The sequence below is a fragment of the Oryctolagus cuniculus genome, chromosome 5, assembly GCF_964237555.1.
Source record: "Oryctolagus cuniculus chromosome 5, mOryCun1.1, whole genome shotgun sequence".
NCBI classification, from domain to species: Eukaryota; Metazoa; Chordata; class Mammalia; order Lagomorpha; family Leporidae; genus Oryctolagus; species Oryctolagus cuniculus.
This window is the reverse complement of record NC_091436.1, coordinates 165,256,907-165,271,276: the sequence shown is the minus strand read 5'-3', so window position 1 is coordinate 165,271,276 and position 14,370 is coordinate 165,256,907. Positions and strand designations below refer to the sequence as shown.

The 14,370-nt window shown below is 47.7% G+C and overlaps 1 protein-coding gene across 2 annotated transcripts in view; it reads right to left on the bottom strand.

Annotated features, from left to right (window-relative positions):
- LYRM4 (LYR motif containing 4) overlaps window positions 1–14,370 on the bottom strand; it is a 141,270-nt gene that overhangs the window by 46,522 nt on the left and 80,378 nt on the right. The gene's annotated exons all lie outside the window — the stretch shown is intronic.

The following is a 14,370-nucleotide window of genomic DNA, read 5'->3' as shown; positions in this document are numbered from 1 at the left end:
TTTCCACAAGTCATAATCCCTGGAGAGGATCTGTTAACAAGAATAAGTACCTCTCCTGTCCGGCCAAGCCAGAACACAAACCATGGCACCTGCCAGGGTGTCTCTGTGGGCAGTTATGGTATTTAAGCTTGAGCTGCGGTGGGACCTGGTCGCCAGCCTGGGTCTCAACCTTGCCTACACACGGGCAGCACCAGCTTGCACCAGGCTCCAGGCACCAGTGCAGCGGCTTCCTGAACTCTGTAGATGACCTCATCAGAGGGTATGAGAGCAGAAAGCTCCCATGTGGCCTTTGTGTCCATGTTACACCTATCTCACTGACCCAAAGAGACAAATACTTTCAGCTTTCTAAAATTACCCACCATAGAGCAAAGCAGTCCCGTTTATCTAGCCCTCCTGTCTACACGTCCCCTCGTGACTTCTCTAAGGATGACACAGTGAGGATGATGTGCCTCTGGGTCAGGGATGAGATAACTACAGCTCAGAGACTGCAGTGTTAGAGAGAGAGAGAGGAAGGAGGGGAAGTGGGAGAGAGGGAGGGAGGGAGGAGGGAGGGGGGAGATGGGAGTGATGAGGAAGGGAAAGTGGGAGAGAGGGAGGGAGGGAGGGGGAGGGAAAGTGGGAGAGAGGGAGGGAGGAAGGGGGAGGGAAAGTGGGAGAGAGGGAGGTAGGGAGGGAGGGAGGGGGAGGGAAAGTGGGAGAGGGAGGGAGGGAGGGGAAGGGAAAGTGGGAGGGGGGGAGGGAGGGAGGGAGGAGGGAGCAGGGAGGGAAAGTGGGAGAGAGGGAGGGAGGGAAAGCGGGAGAGAGGGAGGGAGGGAGGAGGGAGGGAAAGTGGGAGAGAGGGAGGGAGGGAGGGGGAGGGAAAGTGGGAGAGAGGGAGGGAGGGAGGAAGGGGGAGGGAGGAGGGAGGGAAAGTGGGAGACAGGGAGGGAGGGAGGAGGGAGGGAGGGAGGGAAAGTGGGAGACAGGGAGTGGGAAGGAGAAAGAGGGTGCAGGTGGCAGGGGAGAACTGTTTGCTCACATTCTGCAGTAATGGAAAAGCTCAACTTTTTTCAGGCTGTAAGTATGTGTGAAGCCATCTGGTGTTTCCTGCTGCTGCGTCCATCAGATTTTGCATGTTTATATGTCAATGGCATCAAAACACCATGAACCTCAAACAGTCATATTTAAAGGACATTATATTTTAACGTCGCCATACATGACACTGAAACTTCATAAATATATTTGAGAATGCCAGCAGTAGAGAAGCGTTTGAATCTTGAATTACAAACACATCCTCGTGTAAGAAGCAAAGGGAACAGGAAAAACAAGAGTCCTCGATGTTAAATGGCCATCTGGAGACAATCCTTTCTAAAGTTGAGTGTTCTGGTCTTTTATCCATTTCAAAAAGTTGGCTTTCAAGTCTTCAATAATAGTGCTCTCGACACTATAATTTTCATATGGTCCAGTGTTCTCATTTTTCCCTATGGTTCATGTCTTCTGTGTTCTGTTTAAGGAATCTTTGCCTGCCTCAAGGTAACACAGATGTTCTTAGTTCCTCTCCCCAATTCCATCCTTCCCATCTGCATCTAAGTCCACGCCCTGTGTGACATGAGGAAGGAGGGAACTTCCCCCCAAATAGCTATCCAATGGGCTAAGCTCATTTCTTGAACAGACCATGCCAGAAACTACTCAAGTGCCCACCAATATTAGAAACAATGAGTACATTCCAGTTGATTCAACCATGAAAAACATACAGCCCCAAGGATGCTCCACCCACACCCACGCGCACCAATATGAGTGAAACTCACAGATGGTATGCTGCCTGGTTCTGTGTACACACACATCTATGTTTTCACCAGAGGTATTTCTAAAAGACAGGATTTGGTTTTTCACTTAAAAATGGATTAATTTTTGAACAATTCTCCCTGCCTTGGCTCTTTCTTCCTCCGGAACATTGACTTATATGACCAACAATTGAGAGAAAAAATTCTTTTTTTTTTTTTTTATTTTTTAGACAGGCAGAGTGTACAGTGAGAGAGACAGAGAGAAAGGTCTTCCTTTTGCCGTTGGTTCACCCTCCAATGGCTGCCGCGGCTGGCGCGCTGCTGCCGGCGCACCGCGCTGATCCGAAGCCAGGAGCCAGGTACTTATCCCGGTCTCCCATGGGGTGCAGGGCCCAAGCACTTGGGCCATCCTCCACTGCACTCCTGGGCCACAGCAGAGGGCTGGCCTGGAAGGGGGCAACCAGGACAGAATCCGGCGCCCCGACTGGGACTAGAACTTGGTGTGCCGGCACCGCAAGGCGGAGGATTAGCCTAGTGAGCCGCGGTGCCGGCCGAGAGAAAATTCTTTATTTTTTTTTTTTATTTCTTGACAGGCAGAGTGGACAGTGAGAGAGAGAGACAGAGAGAAAGGTCTTCCTTTGCCGTTGGTTCACCCTCCAATGGCCGCCGCGGCTGGCGCGCTGCGGCCGGCGCACCGCGCTGATCCGATGGCAGGAGCCAGGAGCCAGGTACTTATCCTGGTCTCCCATGGGGTGCAGGGCCCAAGCACCTGGGCCATCCTCCACTGCACTCCCTGGCCACAGCAGAGAGCTGGCCTGGAAGAGGGGCAACCGGGACAGAATCCGGCACCCTGACCGGGACTAGAACCCGGTGTGCCGGCGCCGCTAGGCGGAGGATTAGCCTAGTGAGCCGCGGCGCCGGCCCGCCGAGAGAAAATTCTTAAAAAATTTACTAGTACCAAAAAGGGGACATTTCATTCCCTGGAAGCCTTCAAGTGGATTCATTTACAAATTCTACCATAGCAGTTTTGAGTATCTTTCACCTTACTCAGCGTGTTGAATTCTTTGTATCAATTAAATATTTTAAGACCTTTTTTTGAGATGGAAAAAAATGGAGAAACAAAGGTTGAGACACCCCCAGTTTCAGTGAGCTGGCCCTAATTTCCCATCCAAAGTGTCACTTATTGTCTGGCACAGTGAACACAGGCGTGGATCTGTTCATTCTTCAAAGAAATGTAAGGCCATGAGGACGGCACAGCAACTTTAAGGGTCCTCTTGACGATGCCTCTGCAGATTCGTTATGCTAACTTTGTTTCCCTAATTTGTTCTCCACTAACTAATCAGTGGATGCAATTCAGAATTCTAAGAGATTCACCTTTAGATATGACACAATCCAATTTCTCCATACACTATCAAATGCTAATGTCACTTCTTTTGGTCTGTGTCTAGAAAATATGTTACTGTGACTGGGTTTCACTTTCTGTGATCCACCAAATGAAAATATGAAATGAAACCAAGGATTATGGAAAAAGCTAGTATTGTTTAGCAAAAGCAGTACAGTGAAGGGGTAGACAGATAATTCCAGTGGCTTTTGAAACTGTAGAGTTATAACAGTAACTCAAGTTCCAATAAAAATTTAAAAAATCCTCATACTGGAAGAGAATTAAATTCTCACACTAGCAGAGTAAATGCTGTGAAAGAGCTAACCGAACAATACTTTGTGTGTTAATTTCAGCTTTGGTGATGCACTTGAAGAAAAGGAGAATTTTAAAGGCATAGTTTGCAATAACCATCACCACACAGATTTGTGGCAATGCTGAAAGTCATTCATGGAAAGACTTTTCTAAAAGCCACATTAAATATTTAGAGATTTCATTTGAGAAAGCACAGAAATCACCCAGTTTAATCATAGCATGATTTAAAGTGCTCAGTGCTGAGAGTGTCTGACAGCTGTTTTAAAAACCCATGTCATGTGGTATTCCGGCCTACTTCTAAAGCAGAATGACAATTCTTCATGGTTGTCAGACGTGCTGTAGACGCTGATGACTTTGGGGACAGGGTGGGAAGCAGAGTAGAGAATGTTACTCTATCTAAACCAGGGTATCTTCAGAGAGCAGAAGAGAGAAAAAACAAGTCATCTTAGTACCAATATAACCACACTGGGATGTACTACTATCACCACCGACAGCTGGGACATAAATAAAAGGAAGGCAAAATGCTGGTTTGTGTTTCCTGTGCTTAGTTTTGAAGACAGGAGAGAAGTGACAACTGGTTATTCATCACTGAAGATTAGGACCAGGTGAGTGAACTCAAGCTGGACTCTTCGGATGGCTGGTTGGCTCCTTTTCCTCCCACGTGCTTTGCTGCATTTGCCCTGTAGCTGGAGCAGCTGGCTTCCCAGGAGAGCCGGGGAGGGCAGTGCCTCCGTGGAGTGTCTCTGCATTCCCAGCCGGGGTGCGTAAGGGAGGGCTCCTGGGAATGACAGAGCCCCGAATGGAGGCAGACAACCGACTGACCCAGGGAAACCATTAGGGGCCTCCAGTCCCGATGAGTTATCATTAGAATTGGACAGGAAGCGCCGTGGACCCTGGGGACGAGAGGACTGCAGATGGCACTATGGGTACATACGCAATGGCTCACATTTCAACGTCTGTGGCAACTTTAGAAAACTCTCATGGGAAAGCCAGAGGAGCCAACTTCTGAGAAGTAGAATTTCAGAACCAGCAGATCAAAACACATTGATCTGAAAAGAGCTCCTAAGTGTATGCAGATCTGTGTTGACTTGTTCACAAAAGACAGCCCAATGACTCCGCTTTAAAAAGTATGTCAAATTGTATCTTAAATACACTAAAGTAATTAAGCTTGATTTTTAAAATAAATCATAGCTGGGGGTTGGGCATTTGGCATAGTGGTTGAGAGCTGCGTCCAGTATGAGTATCTGGGTTCTAGCTCAGCTCCTTTTTTTTTTTTTTAAAGATTTATTTATTTCTTTGAAAGTCAGAGTTACACAGAGAGAGGAGAGGCAGAGCGAATGAGTGAGCAAGAGATAGGGAGGGAGGGAGGTCTTCCATCGGCTGGTTCACTCCCCAACTGGCCACAATGGCTGGAGCTGTGCCGATCTGAAGCCAGGAGCTTCTTCCAGTTCCCCCGCGTGGGTGCAGGGGTCCAAGGGCTTGGGCCATCTCCTATTGCTTTCCCAGGCCACAGCAGAGAGCAGGATCAGAAGCAGAGTAGCTGGGATTTGAACTCGCGCCCATATGGGATGCACTGCAGGTGGAGGCTTTAACCGCTACATCACAGTGCCAGCCCCCAGCTCTGCTCCTGATTCCAGTTTCCTGCCAACAATCTCTAAGAGGCAGCAGATGCTGACAGGTCCCTCCACCAACATGGGAGACCCAGATTGGCTTTTCTGACACCGGCTTTGTCCTGGCCCAGCCCTGGGATGCTGCAGGCATTTGGTGAGTGAACCAGTGGATGAGAGCTCTGTCTCTTTGGGGTGTGCAGAAACTCTTGTTTTGCTGTCTTTTCTAAGATCACCTTCCTAAAGCATGCCCACTTTATCAGGAGCTTCTAGCAGTCCCCGCTGTCTGAAACAACAGTTCTAATCCTACTCTCGGTACCCATCCCATCCACGCTGAGGCCTGAGGATTTTAACCTGTTGGCATAGTGACTCACAGCCCACAGGTTCAAGAAAAATCTTGAAGTAGCCTTCTGTTTCCAGAATCATATATGCACAAGGTAAGAGTTTTAAAAAGCACAGATCATAAAAAAAAAAACAAAGTTTTTATTTTCTTCTCTCTGGTTCTTCTGGCTTTCCTCACAAAAGATAATCAAAGACAATCTGCTTCTTTAGGTCAAAAACTGTCGCCTTCTGTGCCCGCACAGATACACGGAAACACAGCCTCCACATCTGCTCTGCTCTCTTCTCCTTTGTGTCCTGTAACACTAATATGTTCACCATCACATATTTGCTTTGTTTGCAGAGAATTGCGTCTTTTTGTCTTGTATGCTTCCATGGCAGAACAGTACAAGGATTTGCCTCACATATTTGCTTTTCCAAAAGCTTCTAAATTTCTTACTCCTTTTCTCTCCCTTTACCCTTTTAATCGTGCCTCTTCTTATATGGAACAACACCTGGCGTGCGTGACACCGCGTGTGCAATACAAGTTATAAAACCATCTGTCTGATGACTGTTTTCACACCCTCGATTACAGGTACAATTCACTTCCCCTTTTCTGCTGTCACGGAAGAGGCATCTCACACACAAGGTCGAGTCAGACACTTCTTGATGGCTTACACTCTACTCGGAGAAAGTGCCTGATTATTTGTGTTATTAGTTGCCGGGCTCTCAGAGATCCATTTGTGAAGAAACACAACGCACTTTGTTTGTAACTATGCGTGAGGTATTCCTTTTCTGTTGCCTTGTGTAAAACACTTGGCTAGTCTGATATAGTATGAAGAAGAAATAAGAGATAATAGTATCTTGCATCAAAATATTGGGAAGAGACAAAAGCAGATAGAAATCATTGTGTCACGAAGCAAGGAAGTGACCAGAGACTAAGGAGGCCACGCCATAAGAACGCACACCTCGGCAGAAGGGCTCCCACCGGCACAGGTGGCACAGTGGGGACACGGGAAGGGATCGTGATGGTCATGGCTTTTAACGCTTTGGATAAAGAAGAACCCGCGATGATGTGGTGTGCACTGGAGTACGTGAAGAAGAGGGAGACAGGAGGCCAGAGAGCGCTCTTCTGTACGCAAGGATGCCAGCGAGTCATCACCAGTGGCTGCACCACCCGGCGAGAAGGTGCTGCACCAGGTAGGCCACAAACGTCAGCAGCCAACTGCAAGAAGGAAGGCGATCTCAGGCAAAGGCTCAAAACCCAGCGTGACCGAGAATGGGACGAAGCCCCGGTATGTGCCTCCTGATGCGACACAGTGGAAAGCACAAATACCCCTGTAGTCACTCTTTTCTTAAAAATTATTTGTATTTATCTGAAAGGCAGAGAGAAAGAGGTCTCCCACTCACTGATCCACTCCGCAAATGCCTGCAACAGTTAGGACTGGGCCAGGCCTCCCGTGTGTGTGGCAGGAAGCTAAGTACTTAGCCCTCGCCTGCTGCCTGCAAGGGTGTGTCCCAGCAGCGAGCTGCACTGGAAGCAGGCCCAGGACTCAAACCCAGACATTCTGACTTGGGATGCAGGGATCCCAGGTGGTACCTGGGCTGCTGCACCAAATGCCTGACCTCTTGCTAGGCAATGTTTACTCATATCCTGACACGAGGACAGTGAGAGGGTGCGCTCTGCAAGATGCTGACATCAGATGTCTCTGAGAGAGATGAGCTTCTGAGGAGCAGCCCAGCGAGGGTGCCGTGGAGGGACACATTTAGGGACAAGGAACAGCGCTGTAGCCAGGGTATCCCAGACAGAGGGCAGACAACTGGACAGGCTGGGGGGCTCAGCAAAGACTACAAAAGCAGAATTCAGGGAGAGGCGGTGTGGGTGAAGAGAGAAGAGATTATGCGGCTCCCACCTGGCATCTCTGGACACCAGAGAGTTCTGGATCTGAGACCGGGGCAGGGTCAGACTGTGCGTTTGCAACAGGGATTTCCACTGTGTTTCTCCAGAAAACCTCATGGAAATAGCATAGTGATCTACCGTGACACAGCACAACTGAACCCAACCGGCAGCCTTTCTGCTTTTAAGCTGGAATTAAACCAACGTGGCTGATAACACACAGACGGCCTCGTGCCATCTGAGACTGAATTTCAAGCAGCGTGGCTGTTGGGTGAACACCACAGGCTCTGCGTTCAGAGCTCCTGGCTCCACTGCCGTTTACGAGCTGGGCAGTGTTACGCTGCTTATGCAGCCCTGCGGCTTAGGTTTTCCCATCATAGAGCAAGAATGGAATCCCATCTGCCTTGTAGAGAGAGAGTTTGAATAAAAATATATATTTCATAAATCATATCATATATTATGTGATTATATATGACAAAAATAACATTAGTATGAATAGAATGTATGTGATTAAGGTAACGTATATGAAGGTCAGAATAGTGCTATGTTATACAGCAAATACTCAATACATGCTACTTACTATACCTAGAAACTATGATTTTGACTAATAAAAATGGCAAGACATCTGGTTTGGTAGACAAAGCTTAGAACCCAGAACATCAGTGTTGGTGGGGAAACAAACAGAACCATTTGATAAAGGCGAGATACCGGCTGGGAGGTTCTTGACTCAACTACGCAGACGCAGCTGGAGATGAAAAGCACAGGAGATGTAGCAGAGACACCAAGCCGGAGGAGGAACCGGACTTGGGGATCAGGCAGTGGCAACGTCAGGTGTGGTGGCTAATTTTTCCACCCTGACTGGGCCAGGGGGTACCCTGGACAAACACAGTTAAGGCTGTTTCTTTGAGGGTGGTCCTGGATAAACTGAACACTTAGATCAGGGGGCTACATGAAGCAGGTTGCCCTCTCTGGTGTGGGTGGGCCTCCTTCCACCCATTGAAACACAGACAGAATAAAGGGTTGATCCTCCCCTGACCAGGTGAAAGAGAACTCTTCCAGCCTGACGGCCTGTGAAAGGAAACGATGGCTTTTTCCCTGCCTTTGGCCTGGAGCTCACACCAGCAGCTCTCTTGGTTCTCAGGTCTTCGGTCTCACATTAGAACTCCCTGTGTCAGTTCTCAGCACGCTGACTCGCTCTGCACACCTGGGGACCTCCCAGCCTCCGTAACTGCATAAGCCAACAGGTTTACACACACACACACGCACCCACGCACACACACAGGTTCCGTTTCTCTAGAGAACCCCAACGAACACAGCGAGCAAGGCAGACTCAAGTTGCCTCTAAGGTTTCGACCACAACGGCAGGTACGGTTACCAGATATTCGCATGCAAGGAGGTAGAGCATATTTTGTGAGAAAAACGATCAGCTCGGCTTTGGTCATGCGAAAGATGACAGCGGGGGAGTCAATGGATAAGTCCCACAACCACGGAAAATGCATGAACAGATGGAATAGAGCAAAGCATGTGAACATCACGTCTTGTATATTTCTTTTTTTTTTTTCTTTTTTTTTTTTTTTTGGACAGGCAGAGTTAGATAGTGAGAGAGAGAGAGAAAGGTCTTCCTTCCGTTGATTCACCCCCCAAATGGCCGCCATGGCCAGAGTGCTGTGCCGCTCCAAAGCCAGGAACCAGGTGTTTCCTCCTGGTCTCCCATGCAGGTGCAGGGTCCAAGCACTTGGGCCATCCTCCACTGCACTCCTGGGCCACAGCAGAGAGCTGGACTGGAAGAGCAACCAGGACAGGACCAGCGCCCCAACCGGAACTAGAACCTGGAGTGCCGGCCATATCATATATTTTTCTAATGGTCTCGCTCAAATGGTTCAAATGAATAGGTAAATCATTGCCAAATCTGAGCTTAGAGTTGTAGAGGCATTCTGTCTCGTTGTGGGATGATTCCATTCTCCGTATCAATACCATTTTACAACAGTCTAATATAAACCACACTATAAATTGGGAAGTATAAAATACTTACTGGATTGCAATAAAAGACTGAATTAACTTAATCAGTGATTGGTATGAAGGTGATAATAATTAAAAACAAAAACAGTAATTAAGAAGCAGACTTACCTGGGGTTCATAGATTAGACTCACGAGTTGGCAAATCCCTTGAAATTGTAAATATACAGATATGTATTTTTCAAGGGGAGTACCAAAGACTTAAATTATGTTGGTCTGTTACCCAACATAATTAGGCAGGCAAACAGCCTCTTCTTGGGGCCGGCACTGTTGGTTGACCTGCTGCCTGCAGTGCCAGCATTTCATATGGGCGCTGGTTCAAGTCCCAGTTGCTCCATTTCCAATCTAGCTCCCTGCTAATGCGCCTGGAAAAGCAGCGGAGGGTGGCCCAAGTGCTCGGGTCCCTGTACCCCATGGGAGACCCACAGAGGGCTCTTGGCTCCTGGTTTCTGTCTGGCCCAGCCCCAGCTGCTGCGGCCATTTGGGGAGCGAGCCGGTGGATGGAAGACCTCTTTCTGTCTTTCCATCTCTGTAACTCTGCCTTGCAAATAAAAAAAAAATAAATAAAAAAACCAAAACAGCCTTCCTTTTTTCTTTCAAATATGGCGTCTTGAATCACAAGATTCCATCCCGTTTCACAGCACAGAAGCAGCAGAATGTTAAAAGCACACACACACACTTTTTTTCCCCCAAATTGGGTGTATATGAGTATATCAGCTCTAAGTTTTGACCAATGGATTCAGTTCTCAATATTCTACCTTAAACCAACAGTCAGATAAGGGAACAAACATGTCTGACTTGCAAAGGTGTTCATCCTAGCACTGTGCAAAGGAGCAAAAACTGGAAGTGACCTACAGGCCTAACACTAGGGGACTGGCGAGTCAGTGCCGTGACAGGTGCCCCAGCGGTCCACTTTAAAATGATGCTGCAGACATATTTTTATTGACTCCAGGGATGTTTTTATTCACTTGTTTATTTGAGGGAGAGAGAGAAAGCTCGAGCTCCCATCTTATGGTTCACTTCCCAAATGATCATAATGGCCACAGGTCGGGGGTGAAGGAATGAAGCCGAGAGCCGGGATGCATGGGAGGCAGGAACCCATCCATGGGAGCTATCAGCTGCTGCCTCCCCGGGCGCTGAGCTCGGGAGCACAGCCACAGGACTCAAGCCCAGGTGCTCCCGTGGGTGACACGGGCCCCCCAACGGACGCCTCATCCCGCGGCCAAACACCTGCCCCAGGTATTAACTTCAAGTCAGAAAATCACACTACGTTATCAATGACCAGTAGGGTTCCATTTAATGAAATATACACTTTTATATGCATCTCCCTGCAGAAGTCACTTTCTGGAAAGGACATACAGGAAAATAATATTACTTCTTGACAGAAAGATTATTAGCAGTTTTCCCTTCTGCCCTCGAATATTATCACCCTCGAATTATGGATCACCTGTGCAGTTAATAAAAGCTGTATTTTCCTTAAGCCAGCTCTTCCAAGGCCCACAGCAGTGCTGATAACCCACCAGCATCACAGCTTCTCTGGCTCCCACAGTAGCTGCCCTTGCCTGTCAGGCAAACGGGAAAACTCGCTTTCCCGTGAGCCCTCTGGCCTTCAACTGTCACGCTTACAAGCATGAATCACTAAAGCTGCTTGGCATCCAGTAGCTGGAAGACCTACTCTAGCCCAGTTTATATCTCCGGCTTGAGAAAGACATGCAATGTCGAGGAAAAATGAATGACTGGGGGCGGAGGGGTGGGGGACGACAATGAGGGCCAGAAGAGATTGTCATCATCACAAGTGAATCAAGAAGACTCATCAGTCCTCCGTCTTGATATGAGAACCAACAAGCAGCTGGCATCATTTTGCAGACGCTTGTTACCCAAAGGGATCCACATTTGAGGAGTCCCAAGTGAAGACATCTCTGGGGTGGAAACTCACTGAGCAGGAGGCAGGGTCTCATGCCCCACCCCTGCCCGGTGCTTTATTTACTTTTAAATATATCATCACGGCAGGTTTATAAAGCATCTTTACATTGGGTTTTAGTTTCATTTGTAGGCTGAAGGGATAGGGAAAAGAACGATGGATGGTGGTGGTGTGTGTAGGGGGCACCTACCCACTCCAGTTTCCGGTACAGAAGACTGCCGATCACCACCCCTTTGGAAGACAGTCTTTAATCATAATAGTGACCCTGCACTGGCCACACGGGGTGGACAGGACTGCAGCCACACCTGCAGTTCCGGGCTGTGCGTTCTTGCGAGACCACTCCTGGTTGAAGGCAGCAGAGACCACTCCTGGTTGAAGGCGGCAGAGACCACTCCTGGTTGAAGGCGGCAGAGACCACTCCTGGTTGAAGGCGGCAGAACGCTTGAGGCCCAGGCATCCCAGGCTGCACGCGGGAGTGCTTCCTCATGGCAGCAGGCACTATGCAGCCGCGCCAGCCACCTCATTACCCAGGCCTACCTGGAAACCCCAGGTTGGCAGCTGATCTAAAAGGTAACGAGCGCAAACATGTGCTGCACACCCACACGCTCCGACACGCTGGGAAGGCATGCCGAAAGTCGGGCTGCTACTGCATGCCGCAGGCTGCCGTGTCAGCGGAGGCACGGTGCCGCTCAGGAAGCCCGGAGAAACAGAGAGCCAAGGACAGAGGATCCGCCAGGCAGCTCCAAACGCTTCGAGGAAGAGGAGGCCCTGCACTGTCCGCCCCACTCCAGGGACACCTCAGACCTCCCTGCCTTTTCTGCCACTCCAGAATCACTAAGGGGCCCACTCCCACCTCGCTTTGCAAAGCCACGGGCCCTGAGGCCCTGTCCTGATTCTGCCACTCTGGGCCTGCAGCACGCAAGCAGGGACGGCGCTGAGTTACGACACCCAGCCTCCAGGGCTCAGCGACATCCTAGAGGCGCCACGCTTTTCATCACACAGATGGAAAACAGACACGGAAAATTATCCTCATGCGCACAGCCCAAACCCTGACAACTGCATTAATTCTAAAGAGACACGTTAGAGCACTCGGGAGATTAAGAGTCTTCCTTCACGGTTCATAAACCGGTTAGTTATCTACAGCTGTTTTAAAATGGACTTCTGGTGATTTCCAGAACTGATAACTTCAGCTCTCTTCTATCTTCCCAAAATAAACCAATAAAACAAAATGGCGCCATTTCCGTGACCTACAGGGCCAGCACCCGGATCTATTTCACTTCTGGGGACTGGATGATAAAAACAGTTAACTTTCCCAAATGATCTGGAGTCAAGCTGGATAACAGTTTCTTTACTGTCAATAAATCCATTTTCTAATTACACAGAAAGACATGTTTGTCTTTGGTTCTGATTACATTAAAAATACCAGAAGTATCGTTGCTTTAATGTGCATTAAAGAAACATGACTCCCTAAGCGAATCTGATCCATTAATAACATCTCTTTAGCTGCTGTCTAATGGTTTTTGCAGACATGTAATAGAATATTTTATGGCTGTTTTCAACCATCTGTCCTTCTTGCCTTCAGTATGGATTTGCCAGAAACGTAATGAAATTTCCTGCGCTTTGTGCCATCACACATTTGTTATCACAAACATGTCAACTAGATGGACCAGCACTGTCCACTGTGTACATGAAGCTATGCTCTGGATATTGGTCAGGGAATGACAGGCCTCTGTCTGCAAGATTTTCTGAGGGTCCCCTTGGGCTAGTCCAAGGTTCCAACTGGGGCGGCAGCAGTCAGGTATGACCTCACAGTGCATATGGGTAATGAACCAGTCATCCAATAAGAACAAATGCTACACTTGAAAGAGTTAATCACCATGTGTAAAATGAAAATCTTCGTTTTAAATGCATGTTAACTTATACGAACACATTTAAAATTCAACTAAATTATGCTACTGAAGAGAACAGTTAATGAGTACAGGAGTGATCAATAATATATTGTTTCGTATTTTCAGTCTTTGCCACTGACAAATTTACTACTTACTGAGGGCCTATTATGCACTAATAACTTTTTACGGTCAATTTTTTCTGAGCGTAGGGTTCATGTTTAAATATGTATGCAAAAGAGAAATCCATTTGATAAAAGGGCATAGCTTAAAGTACTGCTCAAGTTCTCAAAATACAGCTATAACCTGCTTTTTAAAAAATTCTTTTTTTTAAAAAAAGACATTTATTTATTTATTTGAAAGTGTTTATTTGAAAGCTCCTAGGAACCAGGAGCTTCTTCCAGGTCTCCTACATGGGTGTGGGGGACCAAGCAGATGGGCCATCTTCTGCTGCTTTCCCAGGTGCATTAGTAGGGAGCTGGACTGGAAGTGGAGCGGCTGGGACTTGAAATGTGCACCCATACAGGATAAAGCGGTGGCTTAACTGGCTATATCACAGCCAGCCCCAGGAACCTGCTTTAAGGCAGGTTAGACACAAAGTTGCTTTTACTAGGACACTGTCCTAGAGAGAGCTGTCTGACTCTAGGCAGTAGTGGCCACCGTGTTCTGGCAGCTCTTGGGTTTTCTTAAAACATTCTCCAGAAACATCAGTGTGTGTGTGTGTGTGTGTGTGTACATGTTAGGGTAAAGGAGGAATTAAGTCTTCCATGAGCCCCCCGATTGGGCTTAGATCCTAGAATGTGTTTTGCAGTGACAGTTGTATAGAATATAAAAAATCATTAAAGTTTCACCTCCAGAGAGAATGACACCTAATTTCACCCCTACAGGGCACCAGCCTTGTTACTAAGGATACTGCCATTCTTACAATTAATTACTGCGGTTACAATGCAGGCATATCTTGCTCCCCACTCCTGGCTTCAGCGAGAGGTAATGATGAATGGAACCGAGGGGTGTGTGATGACAGACATCGGCACAGAGACCCACGCTTAAAAAGTGAAACTGAAGAGCATTCAGTGTGTTTCATCTTCTTTTGGTGCCATTAGGAAGTATTTTTTTTTTTTTCTCAGAGGGAAGGGGTTATTTGTAAACTGAGTTAGTGAGTAGTATGAGGAAGGCAGGAAGAGAAATAAATCTTTAGCTTCAATTTTTCTAAATTATGCCTTGGTCGCTATTCACCTGGGCTATTTTCTTGTAATTACTGTTTGTGTC